This window comes from Heliconius melpomene, chromosome 3 (assembly GCF_056956725.1).
Source record: "Heliconius melpomene rosina isolate 202511_hmr_F chromosome 3, ASM5695672v1, whole genome shotgun sequence".
NCBI lineage: Eukaryota > Metazoa > Arthropoda > Insecta > Lepidoptera > Nymphalidae > Heliconius > Heliconius melpomene.
Window position 1 is genome coordinate 2553483 of NC_140391.1, and position 21035 is coordinate 2574517.

A 21035-nucleotide genomic window follows, 5' to 3' on the forward strand; every position below is an offset into this window, starting at 1 on the left:
CAATTGCAATTAGGTTATGACTTAACTTAAAAGGTTTCCGCTAAACAGATTTAAATGTCCAAGGCCTTCGTTAATATTAATCCTATTACATTTAACTATATACATACATACTAAAATTGAATTTATTCTTATATTAGTCCTTTATTTCATATTCAATATTGCTTTTGTAGTCTTATATATGTTAAATATCAAATTCTAAAGTTATTATTTTTAACCGACTTCAAAAAATTTAGTTTATTCGTCACCAGTAATTGAATGTTGACACGGAACTTGACGCAACGAACATCTATACGAATTGAGCTACACACAAGCGTGTGACTGTAACGGATGTGGGTTCGATTCTCGCTCAGGAGAATGAATTATTATTTATTATTATTTTTTATTTTCACTCTAGTACTAAGGCGAAAGCGAGAAGTTTAGTTTATATGGTTAGAAAAGTAAAATAGTCTAAGGTGTTTTTTTTTCAGTTTCACGGTATATCTTTTATACAGCAGGGTAGGCAGAGGGAACCTAGTATTGCATGTTTAGTGGCACAACTCAACGCCATGCTTCGCTTCGACACCAGAGCGAAGAAATGAAAATATTAAATATTTAATCCACCATTGAAAATGTACTTTGTATTCTGTAAAATTTGGGGTATTATTAGACTCTACTATTAATACTGAAACAAAAAAATCTCAATAAAACGAAGAGTTAATGACTTGAAGTATAATAAGGAATAAATCCCTCTTTAAAGGGCTAAGAAAACCGGTAGAAATGATTTACGAGGAGCAATTAGTGGCGATTCATCGCTAGTCAAGTATTTCTGCCAGGGTTTAATTTTGCGTTTAAAATATTATTATATTAATTATGTAAGAAGTTATTTGCAAATATTTTTATACTTATGTTGAAGTACTTATGTTTTTTATATTAGGTACAGAGGCTATAGGTTTCATTCCCGTGCGATGTAAATAATTGTTGTATTAATAACTTTTTTTTATATAAGCATTATTTGCAAAGGGAATATAATTCTCTCTTTTCTAGTCTTACTTTCGTTGTGTTGAGTGGTGGAACTTAACGCTGTGCTTCGTCTGCTTAATAGAGCGAGGAATAATTCGTTCTTTCAAGTTATAATCGAACTCACAACCTTCGCGTTCACAGCCAGAACTGTTCACAGCCGCTGCGCAACGGGCGTTAAATTTTAATAAACATATGTCAATACATAGTGAACCTATGCCCACAACCACCATATTTACAGTCAAACAAAAACGTACCACACCATCATCAAATCATTTTATTTATACTAATTATATTAAAGCTTTTGAATAATGTATAAGCATATTGAAATACAAGCAAACAATTTGCCCTAGTAATTTGGTAGGGTGTCTCATTCCACATCCTGCTCTGAGATTCCTATTTCCTTGTCCCAATTTCGATTTGTAGGTATATGTAGGGGATTGACATAACGGCTCTTACTTACGATGTCTGGTATATCTTCTATTTGTTCTCTGGGTGGTGTGATATCCGTCTCTATGTAGACTAAAGATAATCAAAATAGTGTTTCTTTGTTTGTATATTGTTATTATAAACCAATAATAATATATATAGAAAATATTGTAAATAATTAAAATATAATTTATGTATCTTTTGGAGGTAAAATTAAGTCAAATTTTCAATAATTAATTGCCTATTATATTACTAATTGATACACCCAGACGGATCAATTAACGTTTTAAATGCAACACGATAAAATGTTATCAAAACTGTACTCTATAAAGAAATATACGGTAATTGTAAATTTTTTAACGGTAAGCTATGTTCATTTTCCTAAACGGGAATCGAAGCCGTAACCGTTGCCTATACAATTAAAGAAATAAATAAATTTATATATGTTTATCAATAAGTTACTAGAGACAGCCGTGGCATGGCGGTCTAGCTTCTAATTGCAAACGCAATGATTTTTCGTTCGATTGTTCGAAGACAAATCGCAGCGTTGAGTTTCGCCATTCAACATGCAATGTCTCTAAAATTGGGTGAAAAGATTTGCTACGAACACTTCTCTCGCTTATAGCAAAGTTGCCAAAACGAACTTAGTGACTCTACTTTACGTTTCTTAAAAGTTTTTTTTACTATATTGTGAGATAAATAATGTGTTTTTTCTATAGATATATTAATATTATTTTTTTAAGTGCACTTTTGATACAATCCCAATGAGTCAACTGTCCGTTGCGAGCGTTAAAGAGAATTAAGGTTAATTTATCGGGTCGTAAAAGCTATGGTAGAGGCCAAAAGGTAAAGGTTAACCCAGTCTATTAGATAATTTCGTCATCGAATGAGTTTGCTAATCCAGAATCTTGTGGAATAATGTCTTTATACTAGAGAAAGAAGAGAAAAAGAGAGAAATAAATGAAGTGGCCTGTCGTGGCACAAATAAGTGATTGTAATGCAACTGGTTATGGGTTCGATCCCCACTCGGAGAAATGAAACATTTTTTCATTTCTTCGTTCTGGTGTCGAGGCAAAACGGGAATATTTTTACCTAATTTTCGAGATATTGTGCGATGATTTAGCCCCGTTTACTGTCAGACAACTATAAACTCTTCAAAACATCGTATATTCTTGAATTAGCTATGAATATACTCATATTCTACATATATTGTTGTTAGTGTTACATAAGAAACTGAGTTCGTACAAGAACTTTCATATCTCACGTCTTTATATATAGATAGCTAAGGTTGATATTCGTGTTTTTTTTACTACTTTTGCCAGACTTGAGATGCAATGTTTTGTTCGTGAATAGGTACAATGGCACTACTGTATTAAGAGGGATGGTAGTTTTGCCATTTACTTTTAAATTAGCCTGTGTTAGTAATACAAATAGTGGGCTTGTATTTTTGGTTTAAAAACCTCCATCTACTAAATACTTTGAGAATATAATATATTGCTATAATAAATACATATTTAATAGTCAAATTGAACTATTTAGTAAAAAATACACAAACATACAAACAAAAAAATACTTTTTCTATATTACTCATTTCATCATGCTGTATCACTCATATACCAGGTTAGAAAGAGGGAATCCAGTGTTAAGACACTCCGTTCCCTACTTTTGGTCTAAAATTTCGATTTTGTTAATTCATTCACCCGAGTAGGAATCGAACCTAAAACCGTCGTTTTTACAGGCAGAGGTTAAACCGCTGTACCTCGAAAGTCATAATAATTAAGTCAACTTTACGTAAGTCAATATTTATTTCATTTATCGTCTCAATCATCGTGTTTACTTCTTCGGATATAAGCCGTTCCTCAAACAATTCATAATAAGTATTCCTTTATTGAATCATCTTTAATAAATAGGAAAACAACAAAATTTATCTTATATTTTCCTTTGAAAAGAATCCTTTATTATATTATATACCTATTTATTATAGCTTCTTTTTAAATGTCCTGTTTTTTTGTTAATTTCGCTTATACTATGTCAATACATTCTCCTTTTTTTTTTAGCTTTACCTGTATCTAACACAGCGGGATTGGCATAAGAAACCAGGGAGGGAACCTAGTATTCCCAAGACACTCCGTTCCCATTAAGACACTTCCGTTTGCCACTTTCCGCCGAATTCAGAAGATATGTTGAGTGCGCTTTGCTTGTTTAGCAGAGTGAAGAAATTAAATCTTCTATGCTACGTATAAGTAATTGCCAAGTTTTATGACGAAGCAATTAGACCAAATTTAGTTTTATCTTATATAATCGATCTAATAAAGTCCTATATATAATATTGAAGAAGAAAGACCGACACTATATTTTTCCTACTTTAACGTGAAAAATCGCTATGTCATTGGTATTTTCTTATCTAAGCCTGGAACTGACATAGTGAATTAACGATACGTCCTAACATGCTGAGTTTTATTTACTAGTCTTTTTTTTAAAAAAAACCTGTATGACAGGAGAACTGTCAAACAATATAGTTTATATCTATAATTGCCAGTATTGACTATTGAAATTTCTCTGAGTGGGAATCGAAATCATTACTGTCGCGTACAGCTAGACACAGTCCCACTGCGCTACGACTGTCTTAATTTATTATATCTAGTAATTTTTCTAGTAATTAGTAATTTTTCTAGTAATTAGTAATTTTTCTAGTAATTAACATAATTCAAAGAACTCAAAATTATATCTTAAAACAAATAGGGAACTGCCCATGGTTCATACAAATTAAGGAAATGCATAACTATCTCCAAATACCTACAGTGAAAGAGGAAATAGAGATAAATACAAAAAAAGGCTTGTAAGTCACCCAAATAAATTAGCCGAACAACTCACCTTACCTATGGCAATAAACCGACTAAAAAGGAAACAAATTCTAAACATAACCAACCCAACGTCATGCTAGGCAGTTATTCCATATAGGAAACATTTCCAATGGGGAATGAGTTCCTAAAAAGCCATTATAACTCTCCATACATCTGTTCATAGTCCTTGGACTGATCGCATGATAATATCTAATATATAAAAAAAAAAAAGTAATTAGTTTTAGAAATTAAGAAATAGGTTTAAAGTTCATTTGTATGCGGTAGACGTAGAATCTCTGTCGCTGACATTTCGCTTTTGTATCTCTCGTACACGTGATCGTGAACGTGATGGGCATGCACGGTGAGTTTATGGTAACGTAATTTCTTCTCTTCTTTAGTTTTTCCTCGGGTATCGAACCAACAATCGTCGTTTTTACAGCCAGAGACTCTGTCGCACTGTAGCACGTATAAATAAGCAGAAGCTATATATATATATTCTTTCGAGTGTTGAATGGCGACACTAAACACCAATTTTGTCCTTTTTACAAAGGGATTATAGAATTTCAAAAGTATTTTCGTAAAAATCAAACGGAAATTTTAATTTAATTTGTTAAAGTTAAAAAGTTTCCAATCGTTCGCAAAGACCCTTTATTAATAAACACTCAAGTTACGAATAACTAAATCTGAACTTTACAATCGATTGGGAATATTAAATGTTAATTAATTAAAAGTTATTTTTGTGATTAACACAACTATACCTACAGGTACAAAATAATTTTCGATGAAATATACCTATATATTTTTAATAGGTCCAACTAAGCAATATTTTTATATGTACATAGTATATACAACATTTTTATTTTCCGTTGTGGCGCAGGAGAATAATCATGCGACTGAAAACGTGACAGTTTCAGTTCGATTCCCACTCGGGGAAATTAAATATTTACCATTTAGTTTCTTCGGTAACGAGGCAATCGTGTTGTTGAGAACTGCTACTCAATAAGCAACGCTTCAGTAACTCGTTACTCTCATCTTTAAATATAAATTTGTATATAAAATACGTTTAAAAAATTTTTAAAAAATCTCTTCCAATAGCAGAACAAATATTCCAGAGCCGGTGGTCTGGGACATTTGATTATCATAGCCAGGGCTCCAAAGTGACAATCATCATCACAATATACGCGCCGTAATACTACCTTCTGCCCCCCACATTTGGTGTACTGCAGTAGTACAGGCAGAGGATACATAGTAGACCCAAATTTTACAAAAATCCTTAATATACATTTTTTAATATTCTTTCTAATATTCTTAGCAGGTTATAAAATTTACTACCCCTTCAAATAAACCTTAATTCACTTATTCGTATCATTTTCTATGACAAACGGCTGTCGGTGACAATCGAGGGTTGACGAAGGTGAGACCCTCGTTCAGTATTATTTTATTGGATCCACCAAGATTAATGGTCAGCATATACACCTCTACAGTCCTCACAAAGGAGTGATAAAATGTTTGGATATCACTTACTAACTTAAAAAGCTGTATTTATATGTATATTCTTCATTTACTGATCAATTATGAAAGGGTTTTGTTACTTCTCTTAAACAAAATTTACATGACATTATAAGAAGGAATTAGACAAATAATGTCTATAGGAGAAGAGAGAAGGAATTCCAAAATAAGAACATTTAAGGCTATCAAGCAAAAAAAACATGAACGTAACGTAACTACGGTTAGCGTATCACGTCTCATACATCATTCTTATCATTATCCTTATCATTAATATATTTGACGTGGCCGAAATTAAAAGCTAAAAATCCATTTGACGCGGGCGAAGCCGCATATAGCTAGGTAGAGAGTCTAGTGTTAAGACACTCCACTCCTCACTATAAGCTAGTTTAATATAATACTGAAGAATACATAACAATTGTTAAAAAGATGTCTTTAATCACAAAAGATCTTCAGCATGTTCCTTTCATCCATACCACAAGTATGTCATTCAAAAGTTCCATTCTCCAGTAAGAGTGCAGCGGAGTAATAGAAAAAGAGCATACTTTTATTAAGTGCAGCATTTTCGTGGACTAAAGGGAACTCGTCGTGTACATGTCCTCTGAATGGTCTACTCGCTTTCAATAAACCTGCAATTTAGGATATCGGACTTTTTAAAATGTCTCTGATTTTTCGTAGAAAACTGTGAGTTTTTGGCTGAAAAGGACGAAGTCAGCTTATTTTTTACCTTGTGCTGGTAAAAATGTTGTCGGTATGCAGAGTATAATTTTGATTGCTATGTACTTTGACGTTCAGGGTTGGTTTTGTTATTATTTCTTATTATTCTGGGATATATAGAATAAAAAAGCGGAAATTAGCTTACTTTGCTAATCCAAGCTAAGAAGACAAAATATTTTATTGGTATAGCCTTCACTATTTTACCCTTAAATTATTATTTTTTATCCTACGTATAGCATGATGGCCACTTTTTACCGACTTTCTGCTTTATCTTCACACCAGCTCTCTATCTTGCTTCTATACAGCTTTCTTCACTGTGACCTGTTCAATGCCTAATCTTTTCTGCTTTCTTTCCTATTTTAATTATAATTTTAAAATATACATTTAAATAAATATTTCATTATCTTGATCGAACCCACAACCAGTCGCATTTTCAGTCACACACTTGTGCCACTGCCCCCGACTGGTCTTCTGAATTGAATTGTAGAGTGTACATTTGTAAAAAGCTTCCACTGTTCAAATATCAGTGTCAGAACGAATAATGTATTTCATTAGTTCCATTAAACCAGATTTGTAATAAATATACTAAAGCAGAGAAATATGGCTGGGACCAGTAGCAAAAATCATTTTATTTTGAGCCAATGATATTTTCTGATTTTTTTTGCAATTTTCGAGGAATATAGCAAGTATACCGCCTTCCGTTCTAACTATTCCTACACTTAAAGGTTGCATAGAAGATCGCTTATAGCAATAAGGATCTTTTATTTTTCTGTATTTTTTATGATGTACAATAATGTAATAGGAGAGCGGAGAATTATTATTCTTAGAAAATCTTTCAAAAACGCTTTTAAGCTATTATTTTAAATTGCATTATCTTCAACAGTAATAAGACGTGAATTTCTTTACTTCCTATTATTCGCATGTCCTTTGTCCCATTAATTACTGAGACATCTAAAGTGATAAAGTTAATCACGATCAATGAACGCGTGCGTGGGCGCAGCAGGTGTTGGAAACGAAAGCTTATATATACGCTATAGTATATTTGTAACTTATACTTTTAATATTTTTAAAGAGTTATTCTACAAGTACGAAAAATACTTATTAAGAAAACTTATTAAACTTTGAACGTAGCGGGATATGAACCCGCGCTCTCACAAGTATTTTACTTATACCTTACAATATTTGCATGAATAGGTCTCAAATCTAAAGTTGTACTAAGCTGGTGTTTACATTTAAGTTTTTTTGTAGTATATATCGTAGCCAGAAATGGCTTCGTCTTTGGAAATAAGAGACTATTTTACGATAATTGACAAGAGTCAACAAAACATATAAAACTCGCTATTACAATATAAATCTATATAAAACATGAACTATTTTCATCACAAACTAAATTAAATTAAACGCCATTTTGTTCGGAAAATATAAATTTATACGTAAATATCTTCAGTAAAAGCGTGCCAATAAGGAAAGAGGATAGTATCTAAGACGTCAGTACCGTACCATCGGCATCGTAACTTTGCAATTTGTGAACGCCTTATCTCGAAGTTTGACGTTCTCTTCAATGGAACAACTGTAAATATGGGATTCCTGTCTTAACATTTTCTTGTTTATATAAGCTTTTTGTAAAATTGAATAAAGGTATGGGTATGTAATAGGGTAGGAAGAGAATTAACACTCCGCTCGACAATGAAAATTCACTGAATACTGGCGGTATTGTTTCAGTGGCGGAACTAAACGCCACTCATTGTCTACGTATCAGACAAGAAAATATTTCAACCACGATAGATTGTAGATAGGTATATTTCACACCCTCGAGTGAGAATCGAACCCACAACGAAATAAATATGATATGACTAAAACAATCTTTTTATGTAATATTAATACTTATATGTAAATTTTTAATCAGAATAATTATAAAGAGAGTTCCCCTTTACACGGTTGCTTTAATGTTCTTACATACATACGAGTATATGAATGTAAGACGTAAGTAGGTACTCCTGTAATATAATTAAACTCACTTATGGGCGCACCGGAAAATAACACTTACTCTTATTGTTGCTTGCGAAACGTAATGTCAATTTGTAATATACGTTTAGAAGAGATAATTAAATGTTCAATTAATTTCTAATTCTTGCTGTGTTTGTACTCGTGGTGGTTATGAGTTCGATTAAAGCTGGTGGTAATATTAACAAGAAGTTGTGGCTTTAAGTTCAATGACTCCATTGATGATATATCAAAAATATCGCTGGACAAGTCAAAAAGTAAAAAAAAAAATCTTTAATTAAGTAATAGATTAAAAATAATACAAATACATTTCATTCAGCTTCCCGATGTATCCTACATAGTGTTAATGGCGAAACTCAACACAGCGCTTTGCTATGTTACAAGAATGAAATAATGAAAATATTGATACGAAGTAATAATAATAATTCATTTCACCGAATGGGAATCGAACCCATAACCGTCGCGTTTACTGTCACACGCTTGTGCTCCTGCGCCAGGACGGCCTCACATATATAATACTGCCTTTTAAATATACATACAAGTAAAAGTTGTCTAGCTCTATAGCGAATCGAGAAAAAAATCTTCAACTTTCTATAGTATTACAAATCAATGACGTATTCGATATTAGAACATCACGTTTAGTTGACGAAACAATTTAATAGAGAGATTCTCCGTTCTCCACTTTCCATCTGAATTCGAGATATTGTGTGTTTAGAGGCAGAACTCAACGCCGCGCTATTTTTTTTTTTTATTTATACCCCCGTTGGCATCGAACTCACGACTATCGCGCTATCCATCCCGCTGTGGTATACCGATACCTACAATTCCCCCTACATACATTTGAATCCACTACGGTCAAGGGCAATACGATGCGACGATGCGAGCAACCACGACGGTGTCAATTCTTTCACATATATTTAGATAGCAACTTTTGATTTAAAAAAAGTAGGTCAAGTAGTACTAAAACAAAATTTTCTGCCTTCTACAAAACATAACCCACAAACACTGAAGTTTCTGATACTAAAAACTTCCCATTTTTCAAGTAAGTAAATTGAATTAAAATTCGCTAAGTTTATTTTAAGCATCATCTATTCATATGTGTTATATTTATTTAAAATTATATATGGGTACATATAATATTTACTTTGACGATAACGTCGCCGTTTTGGAGAGCGTCGACGATTGAAGGTTCGATTCCCATTCGAGGGAATGGAAATACGTCAGACTAAAAATATATTATCTTTAACGTAAATAAATAACTACATACATATAAAGAATATTTATCTCGATTGTTTAATGTTTCTTATACTCTTCAATAATATAGAATTCATCACAATGACGTCACTCAATCTTCATATAATTATATAAACAATGTAGAGGTAAATTGTAACTGTATACAATATTCTAAGACTAGACGTGGTGTAGTATATAAGCGACTGTAAGCGCGACGCGGGTTCGATTCTCTCTTCCTTTTGACTCGAGAAAATAAACTATTTAATATTTCCTCATTTAATATTTTCATTTCTTCGCTCGGTGCTGAGTTCCATCTGTCTACATCCAAAGTGTCTAGCATTCGGCGGAAAGTGGGTAACAAAAATGTCTTAATGGTAACGGAGGTTCCCAGATTCCCTTTGCCTACTTTGCTATGTGCGGCAATATAAAATTCAATAATTCATACCTACATAAAAAGGAAAAATCTTGAATAAGCTAAGTACGAACAGATTACGTCGTACAGTCGACTGCAAGCACGTACTTGGAACAAGTTTTTCTACGATGCGTTTACCATTCAGTGTAGGCACGTGATTTGGGTCAAAAAATATAGGTATTTAGCTTTAAAAATCAAAATTATATGATAATTTAGCAAGAAATAGATCATTTAGAAGTATTTTTTGTCGTTTTTGTCTAATAAAGGTAGTAATTTAAAGTTATAATATGAAAATCCTTGGAAATAATATTATAGAAGTAAATAATAGGTTATCGTTACAAACACTCAGTTATACTGTGTTTTTAACTATTATTAAAGTATGCGGAAAATAAAGTCAAAGTCAAAGTCAAAGTCAAAATATCTTTATTCCATAAAAATGCTTAACATTCACTTGGACATGTCATAAAAGATAAAAAAAAATGGAAAACAAAATAACCAAAAAAAATGTGCAATTTTGACTTGAAAAAAGCCCGTTCAAATGGTTGAGCTCATGAGAAGATACAGGCAAAGAAACTCATGGCCACTCTTTTTAAATGCCAACATTTGTTATAAATCACAATTAACAATTTTAACTTAGAAATAGAGCAACTCATTTCCAAACATCTTTATCGCGAACATAATCTTTAACAGAGTAATAAGCTTTTTGGCAGAGCCTGTGCTTTACCACTTTTTTAAATTTGTTCAGTGATAAATTAACCACGTCGTTTGGAAGTTTGTTATAAAAGTGTATACTTTGACCTACGAATGAGTGAGACACTTTATGGAGCCTAGAGAAGGGCACAGCAAGCTTATTTTTATTTCTTAAATTATATTGATGGAGGTCACTGTTTTTATTAAATTTATTAATATTCTTATGCACATATACTAAGTTGTCGTAAATATATTGGGAGTGTAGTGTGAGGATGTTAAAGTCTTTAAATTTATTCCTTAGTGACTCCCGTGGACCCATTTTATAGACTGCTCGGACAGCCCGTTTTTGGAGCACAAAAATGGTATCTATGTCAGCGGCACTACCCCAAAGTAATAGGCCGTAAGACATAATGCTATGAAAATAGCTGAAGTATACTAAAGGCGCGGTGTCAACATCGGTCAGTTGACGAATCTTGCGGACAGCATACGCTGCCGAACTAAGTCTACCAGATAAAGTTTCTATATGCGGACCCCATTGTAACTTAGCATCTAATGTTATACCTAAGAAAACAGTTTCATTAACTACTTTAAGTTCCTTATTGTTCATCAAAACCCTGGTTTCTACTTGTTGAACATTCTTAGTAAAGAACCTGATACATTTAGTTTTACTACTATTTAAAAGCAAGTTATTGGCACTAAACCAGTGCAATATCCTAGAAAGAGCATTGTTTACATCGTCAATTTCCAATTGCTGTCTATTAACCTTAAAAACTAAAGATGTATCATCTGCAAACAACACCATTTCACAGATATCTCTCATAAGGTGAGGTAAGTCATTAATGTACAAAAGGAACAAAAACGGACCCAGAATAGAGCCTTGTGGCACCCCCAATGCTACAGGTGACCCGTGTGATAGTTTCCCGTTGACATTTACCTTTTGAATCCTATCACTTAAATAAGAAGTGAGAAGATCCAAAGCAATGCCTCTTATACCATAGTGGTGTAGCTTCCTGATAAGAGTTTTATGCTGCACACAATCAAATGCTTTGGATAAGTCACAAAACACCCCAAAGGCATCACGTGACTCCTCCCAAGCCGCGAATACACTCTCTAATAATTTGACCCCAGCATCAGATGTTGACCTTCCACGAGTGAAACCAAATTGACCTGTGTGCAGTAATTTATTTTTATTAAAATAAGTAAGAAGCTGACTGAGTATCAGCTTTTCAAAAATTTTACTAAACGTAGGTAGTACTGAAATCGGTCTGAAATTTGTGGGGTCTTGCGTACTACCTGATTTAAACAATGGAGTTATTTTACTATATTTCATCAAATCAGGAAACACTCCACAATCAATACATCTATTAAAAATTGTAACTAAATCAGGAATCAAAATATCAATTAAAGAATTTATGATATTAACTGAGACACCCCACAAGTCGGCTGTCTTTTTCATACTAATTGATTTGAAAGCTACACTAATGTCTGAATAAATAAAATACAGAATGCAAGTGATTTAACACTAGATCTTTGGTACCTATTTTGCAAAAATGCAGGTGTGAATATAATTAATGGTTTTTTGAAACAGTCTTACGGAAAATGAGGAACGGAGTATCTTAACACTAGGTTCCTCCTGCCTACCCTGATGTGTGCGATATACGGCGTAAAACTGATTTTATTTTTTTAGACGCTAGTGTCAAAATACTCCTTGCTAGTGTAAAAATATTATTCTCATAACCGAAATAATTCCCCCTAGTGGATCTCGAACCCATAACCATTTATTCTCATGGGAGTATCTATAAAAATATTAAACCTTGCCATATATTTTCAATCAAACCAAAAGGTATATAAACTTATGGTGTACCACTCCCACCACTGCGATGTCAACATTCGTTACGCAATGAGACCTCGACCAAATCTCTAAAACAAGGACCGAGCTTTAATAGCTTTTATTGTTTTGAGAGTAGAGCTTAATTTCCTACGGCAAAATAAGTAAGCCAAACCAGCTAAGTATTGACGCTAATAATATTATGAAATGTATGGGAATTCTTTTGGCTAGTGTGTTATAGTGCGTATTTTGTATGAAAAATAAATTCATTTTCTTTATATTCTATCTTTTATAATAATAATAGATAAACGATTTTTTTTACGTACTTGTTTAATTAATAATTATTATATGCTTTTGGATACTGTGTATATAATTGATGCTTAAATTAATTAAATCTTTAATCATTGTAATAATTAAACATAGTTTTGTTAATGATTATTTAAAAAAAAACAATTCCAACCTTCATTTAATCTACGATTATGGTTTCAAAACCCATTCCCATAAATATATTGCCTTAAAAAAAACCAGCGAAATTTCAATAACAACATTACTAAGACTATTTTTCTATTGAATCACCGTTATAATCAACCAATATATAGTATATGTTAATTAAATTCATGAGTCATACATACCAACCAAGTAATAAGCTAGTAAATAGAAGAAGTGTATTAGATGTAACTTAAGAATGATTCATTGTTATACGTCCTTCTGCTGGAGGCTAGGACAAGTTATACAGGTTTATTCTATTGTCAATTTAAGTACTAGAATAATTGCAGGTCTTGGAACTTCAATCTAGTATTTATATATGTTTATAGTCGTTTTGTTGTTATGTTCTTTAGGTTTTGTGGTAACGTGGTAACTGGTTTTGATGGTTATAAATTTGATATGTGATGACGACGGATAAAGGAGTGTTTTAACACTATCCCTCTGCCTACCCTGCTGTGTGCAAAATACAGCGTGACGCTAAATTGATTTTTGATTTAATTTTTTCTTTAAAAGAATACGAATTATAATATTTTAATTAAAAAATTTTATTGTTTTAAGTTTATATAATTTCTTTTTATGTCAAGTTAAAAAACATAGAGACTTTTTTCTCAGTACAAATATTACAGCAGTTTTGGGCTAAGTTACAATTAATTTATTTGATTAATGTTATACTTTAGTTTATATCATAAACTGAAATTATATGTATTTTTATTTTTAAAGAGGATTTGTTATCCATTTGTATGAATTGTATTTGATACTAGCTTCTAAATCTGCGGCTTCATCGTAGCAGTCAAATCGAAACAGCTAAAAGTTGTGTTTGACACATGACATGTTCTAAGTGGCCAAAGTAACAATCATCGAAGGTCATAGTGTGAAATCGAAACGTCAATTTGGGCTTACATGTGAACCTATAGCCTTTCCTGATAAATAGACTAACCAAGACTGTTTCAATTCTAATCAGTAGTTCCTGAGATTAGCGCGTTTAAACTTTAGTATAAATTTAAATTCATGCACCATTTTATACCAGTAATCAATCGTTTGACGGTCGAATTGAACATCTTATCTTATAAAGTACAATAATAATTAGATAAATTTCCTTCCATTAATTTACGATAGTAATTATTAAATAGACATTAATTAATAATTAACGTTTAATGACACTAATACAACATATTTATTCGTGTAATCATAGATGTGTATTTGTATATTATTTTTCAGCTTGTGGCAGTAGCATTGCCTGTAGTAGGGTAAGCAGAGGGATTCTAGTGTTAAGGCACTCTGCTCCCCACTTTTCACCAAATTCTGCAGGCATTGCCTATTTAGTGACGGAACCCAATACCAAATAAATGATTATATTCAATATTATCATTTCCTCGACAAGAAATCGAACCCATAACCAGTCACGTTTACAGTCACACATTTTCGCCTCTGCTCCACGACTGGCTTCAGATATGTATGTATTTGGATGAGCAATACAGCTGGAGTGGCAACCAGAACGCGAAAATGATTTTGACATTGAATGCAGTACATACAGTGTGCGCTGTGCAATCTCTGAGAGAACACTCAACAAATTGAGTTTTGAAAACCTCTACAGTGTATTACAGTGTTTCAAATATGAGAAAAATACTAGCAGCTTGTGGAACGTGCCTGATTGAATAAGTGAAGGTTAAGGATTCAATTCCCAATTGAGGATAATTTATTTGTGTTTGCTTCCCGGTTTGTTAGGATAGACTGCAGCGTTGGGTTGCGTTATCCAATAATATTTAAGTAAGTAGAAAATAAAAAGGAAAAAACATGAGATAGTCAACATTCTCTGCACTCAAATAAAATAGTTAAAATAAATAGTTGACGTTAACACCGACTCGTTCCATTACGATAGAACAATTAACAATACAATAAGTAATGACACAAAAATAAATTTACTTAAAATTTCCCAAAAAAAAATTATAAAAATTTAAAAATAAAAAAAAACCACTACAAACCTTGTAAACGTAAACAAAATCCGTTGGCAAAAAGCTAGAAGGGTGCTTATTGAACACTGATGCACTGCCGCCCCTGAACTTGACGTCATACGTTGCTATAGCAATCCCGTGGAAGCACTTTTTAAAAAAAACTACACTTTCAAAATATAATAATTATTAATATATCGCGACAAATTAAATAATTAATTAATTATTGTATTTCTTTTTAATAATTATTTTTATCAGATTCGAACAGAGGACTATCGAGACGCGCGTCCCGTCGACAGCTCAAGGCTTACTACGTAAATGTTGGCGGTCCGGTACGTGCGGGGCAACGTAGAGCCGTGGGCACACTGAGCTCGCTTTCTCATAGCGTCGTTTTGACGTAATATTGACTGGTTTGTTATGTAATTTGTGTGTGCTAGTGTTTTTCTAGTTGGTTTCATATAAAATGTGTAGTGATTGTTATTTTTTCTTTTTGATTGTTTGTTTGTTTTGTATAGTTTATAACAGTAACAAGGTTATTGAAACATTGGTAACTATTTACCTTTTCAGTTAAATAAAAGCTAATTAAGGTATTTTGACAACGATTCTCTTAGAAAAATAATTACTTAACTAGATTAATGCAATCTAATGTGGATTATTTAACACATAATAAAATAATATCTTAAAACAAAAAAAAATCTAAATATTTTTTAATTATAAATAATTTAGTAGCATAAGCAAATAAATAAAAAAAAATAACAAACAAAAAAACTAGAGAACTTAAAAAAACCGTCACCATAGAGTACATACCCTTACAATGCGAGACAGAGATAGCGTACATCCGAGCGTTACGTAAGCTACCCCTGGAGCCTGGGAAACCTCCCTCCGCTCGGTTTCAGTAAGTTTATATTACGACTGTACGATTTGTCTTCATTAATATCGTTAGATGTAAAAGTCGTTACGATATTGATTTCTTATTTTTTTTAGTTTCACACTGTGTTGGTATAATAAGGTAGAGGCAATTTAATGCAAAGTCACTCTATTCTCCACCATGGTTTTCCTTCATCACCAGATAGAGAAAATGAAAATAATTTGGAATTTATCCCGACGCTTTATCTTGTTTCCAGACCAGTTTAATCACTCCTAGATATACTCATAATTCCGACTTTATATATAATTTTAAATAGATTGATATTATTTGCATGTAAATGCACAGTTGTATCTCGCATATAGCAAGGTAGGCAGAGGAAACCTAGTGTTAAAACTCTCCATTTCCCAATTATACACGTTTTTAAGACAGTAATGATTTATGGGTTAAGAAACATGTTTTTTTCTTTATTTATTTATATACTATTATTTATATTAGTTAATCGTACAAGCAATATGTGAACTTTTCATTTCGTCTACTCGCAATCATTGCACGCTTAGGCCCGTATTAAGCGACATTTTTGACTTTGAATTCATCTCTTTTATAAATAGATATGTACATATTTTATGTCTTTCTCATATTTGGACTTTTACAGAGAAAAATTCAAATCACCTTTTCTCTTATGGTTTCATGCTTTTTCCCGTATAGCATGGTAAGTAAAGGGAACCTATTGCTATTCCACTCCACCCCACTTCACAGCTTTCATTTTCGAGACATTGTATATTGGCGGAACTCAACGCCACGTTTTGTCACCTACTCCAGTGAGAAAAACCTTTACTTTGTGGTCTTTGTGGTCTTACACTTCGATATCGATAAATGTTTGAAACTAAAATATTTTTTTTAACAAATTTAAAATGTTATTCGACACTTAAAAAAAAATACTTATTAAGAAAACGTATAACATCAACAGGTTTCGAAGAGGCGTGACGTCAAATCCTGAATTTTCTAAATAATATAAGTAAAGTTGTCTAAGTAAAATCGAATCTACAACTATCGTCTATACAATCAGACTTTTATTTAAAAATCAATAAATTAATAGTTATCTCAACATTACTGACAGCGAGCGTCAATAAGAGAAAAACGTGAAGACTAATAGAAATCGTAGAGTCAACAATTTGTTTTCAGTTTCATTGATTGATATCTCATGGACGATGTACTAGTATTGTTTATTTTTAAGTATCAAATAGCAAAAATAGTTTCAAATTGTTTCATAAAAATACGTATAATTAATTATAAAATAAATATAATAGATGCTTTCGTGGCGTATCATGTGAATGTAAGCGCGGCGGTTATAGGTTCGACTCCCACTCAGAGAGAACGGGGAACAGAGTGTCTTAACACTATAGTTAACACTATTATTTTAGTTATATAATTATGCTGATTTTTTTAGCTAAAATGATAGATATGAAAAAAATAGTTGGTTGGTATATCGCGAAATTATTTGATTACTATAAGTTCATAACAATGAAAAATACCTTTCTTGAGTTAAATATATGAAATACCCAATCTTCACAATAATATAAACAGCGCGGACAATGAGAAAAAAATATAAAAACGAGGATCTTTTCTTTTCTCAACACTGGACCATTAAACATCCACAGTGAATAACTGCAAACACTAAATAATTTAAATAGCAAAATGAGGTAGATTTTTTTATTTTAATTTATTTTCTTTTATTTAATTCATTTTATCCGTTTCCTTTCCTCCTTCCTTTTATTTTCTTTTATTTTATCCGTTTAAAAAAATCCGTTTTTCATGATCCCGTATGAAATTCGTGAAATTCTCTAATAGTTCTCTCCTACACTGTCTAACTGATAAGTGTTAAGACACTCTGTTCTTCTACCACTTTCGTTTACCCTTATTGTAACTAACATTTATTAATGTAAAAAGACAGAATTTAATGTAAAAAGACTTTCCTGAAAAACCTGAAAGGAAGATATCCTTTAATCGTGAAACTAATTGACAATTACTTCTCGTTTTCTTTGTTAAAGCTGCCTTAGTCCAGACTTAATATAAAGAAACATAGTAAAAAAGAAAAGAATAGATGTCGTTGGAAAATTTAAGGTAAGCGGTATGCTGTTTATATTTTTGTAAATAACTATATTTATATTTTTAATGTATTTGTCGGGAATGAAGTTATGCATAATTTCTATTTGGCCTCATGCTATATCCTACATATGGCAAAGTAAGAAGAAAACTAGTTTTTAAATTACAACAGCCCACAACTGGGTATTGAACTAGCATCCTTTACATATACAAATATATTGTAAATACTTTATGTTTAAAGATAACAAAAATACATAAAAAAATTCAGCCAGTAATATCTTTATATTCTAAAAATGTATAAAGAGTAGTGCTCTTGACAGTTTATAAAACGTGAACATACCTACAAAGTTCAAAACTTACGAGCTCTACTTCGCTCGAAGTTTTCCGGTCAATTTTCATATTTGAAAATCTATTTGATGTTAAAATATCGTTACAATTTACTTTTACCTGTTCAAATAATATCAAAAATTCAATAAATTTATATGTTATAAAAATTCAATATATTATAATATTTTAAATAAGGATAGTGAAATAATCAACTAATTTGCCCTCAATACACTTAAAACCTAATATCGCAAAAGATCGTGCAAAGTGGAGTAGTTTGACTAGGAAGGCAGACCCTGGCAATAGCCGGGATTAATGCCAGGAAGAAGAAGACCCTTAAAACCTAATATAAAAATTAATATTCGTATAGTTCAAGCGGGCGAAGTCTCGTGAGGGCCACTAGTTAAGAATATAAATTATAGTAAACATAAAAAAAAAACATTATTGGTGGAACCTACGGCCCCACAGTTCGTCTAGACAATATTTTTAAAAATATTAATATATTTTCATATGAAAACGTCAAAATATGTATATTTAGTATTCCAAGCGTGGAGTCAGTAATACTGGGGGCTAGATATGATAATGACTATTCATGAGAACGAAGTGATGTTATGCTATGCAAATATACTATATTGACGTATAAATATATACATATATGAGTTTATGGATATTCTTTGTTGTGTAAGATTAATGTTAGAATTTATATAATTAAATTAGATTTGAGTTTTTGTTGAGGCCAGTGGTGGAAGTGTGTGACTGTAAACGCACTTGTTTGTGGATTCCATTCCCACTCGAGGAACTAAAATATTTGTTTAAATTTGTAAATTGTATTTTCATTTCTTCACTCTGGAGCCGAGACAAAAAACGGAGTTGAGTTCCACTACTGAACACGCAATTCCTCCAGAATTTGGCGGAAAATAGGAAAATGGGAATGAGAACAAGTGTCCTAACACCAGATTCCCTCTGCTGTGTGCAGCATACAACACAGCGTGAAGCTAATTTATTTTTTTTATTAATTTTCAACTCCAGGCAATAACAAGTATTTAAGATATTATAAGATAAATGTAAATTTCTCTGTACGGCCCAATAAAGCCTTCACTTCCATCATCCTAACATAACCCTAAATATCTAAAATCTCTCTAAAGAGATAAATGGCAGACTATGATTTCTGTTTACCCGCGTGACATGGAAAACGCGAATTTAGTAATATGAAACATAATGTGTCACCTTTCAAGGAAATTGTGTTCACGAATCATTTCTACCACGTGCAGGTTAGAGAAACCTTAGTTTGTGTTCAGTGGAACTTGCAAATCGAGTTATTGGAAGCCACATTGTGTATTTACAATACATATATGTATATGTAGGGGGTATCCCATACAAGATATAATGGACTTAGATGGAAATAAGTATTGACGTAGGTATGTGATGAGATTCATTGTTCTGAATGTCAAGGATATGGGGAATGTGCGTATAATCTTTTTACGTGATCGATCCAATTATATTTAACTTGTTTTTAGCCGTAGTGATGTAACGGATACGTCGTCTGGTTACGTGGTACTCCACTACTGTGGGGTTTCGTAGGAACCTCTTTCCACGCGCCACGCAAATGTGGAATAGCCTACCTGTGGCACGGTTTCCAGGTCGATACGCTCTGGGTACCTTCAAAATGCGTGTCCATCTCCAGCTTAAAGCCCTGTTTATGTTGTTTTCTCGTAATAACACCTTCCTTTATAAGAGTATGGTGCTAGCCAAGAAAAAAACATTAAGAGGTACTACTAAATACATAGAACGGAAGTTAAAAAGAATACCCAGTAAATAGGTATGTAGAATGAAGTGGTATTATTATTATAACTAGCGACCCTCTTGCGGCTTCGCCCGCTTTTACTACTGGATTATTCATATAATGTATGTTTGCAAAGCACTTAAGATAATGTGAAAATTAATTAAACTCTAATGCAACCCGCATTTTCGTAGTTTCAATAAGTATTTTCCAATTGTTTTACACAGCAAGGATTTTTTAGTAGGTACCGTAATTTTAAATCTGTGCTACTAATCTTTTCAAGTACTTATTAAAATATATTTAAATTACTATTTTTAGATAGTTAAATGACATTAAATAATACATTCAACTCGAATTATCCAATATATTAATTATTATATCCAATATAATTAGTGCAAACGCATCTAAATCTTTGTTGCTATAAAGGCAGGCGGGTTTTTTTTTTCGAGCTTGTGGTTAATGCTGAAGAGGGTACTCTGTCCCTGATGAAAAGCAAGCACTACGTGGCTGCCTGTAACGAAAATTAAATAGAATGCATCGGCCGGGAATTGAACCCGGGCTGCCCGCGTGGGAGGCGAGCATTCTACCACTGAACCACCGATGCGTGTAAGGCAGGCGGGCGCGGCGGACTCGCTTGTATAAGCATAACGTCGCGAGGCGCGTTTCGCAGCAAGGATTTTTTGATATTGTAGCATCTTCTAAAGTACTTATTAAAATGAAAAACAGAAAAGACAGTTTTGGTCTGTATTAAATGGCCAACGTAACTAATATACTTATTTATATGCTGAGAGTAAGGGATAAGTGAAACTTGACTCGATACAGCTGATGTGTGAACGGCGTGATGTGTCAATAATTAAATGCGTTTTT

General features: G+C 32.4%; 1 protein-coding gene and 1 non-coding gene across 10 annotated transcripts in view; both read right to left on the bottom strand.

Moving 5' to 3' along the window:
* chp (leucine rich repeat containing G protein-coupled receptor chaoptin) overlaps window positions 1-15267 on the bottom strand; it is a 59585-nt gene extending 44318 nt beyond the window's left edge. For all 9 annotated transcript variants that reach the window (XM_085207462.1, XM_085207457.1, XM_085207461.1 and 6 more), the window contains exon 1: window positions 15127-15267. The gene's annotated coding sequence lies outside the window, so the exon portion shown is untranslated. The remainder of the gene's footprint in view (window positions 1-15126) is intronic.
* A 5434-nt stretch (window positions 15268-20701) lies between these two features.
* On the bottom strand, window positions 20702-20772 carry TRNAG-CCC (transfer RNA glycine (anticodon CCC)). Its single transcript has one exon. It is a non-coding gene; the product is annotated as a tRNA-Gly (tRNA).
* Window positions 20773-21035: the final 263 nt, after the last annotated feature.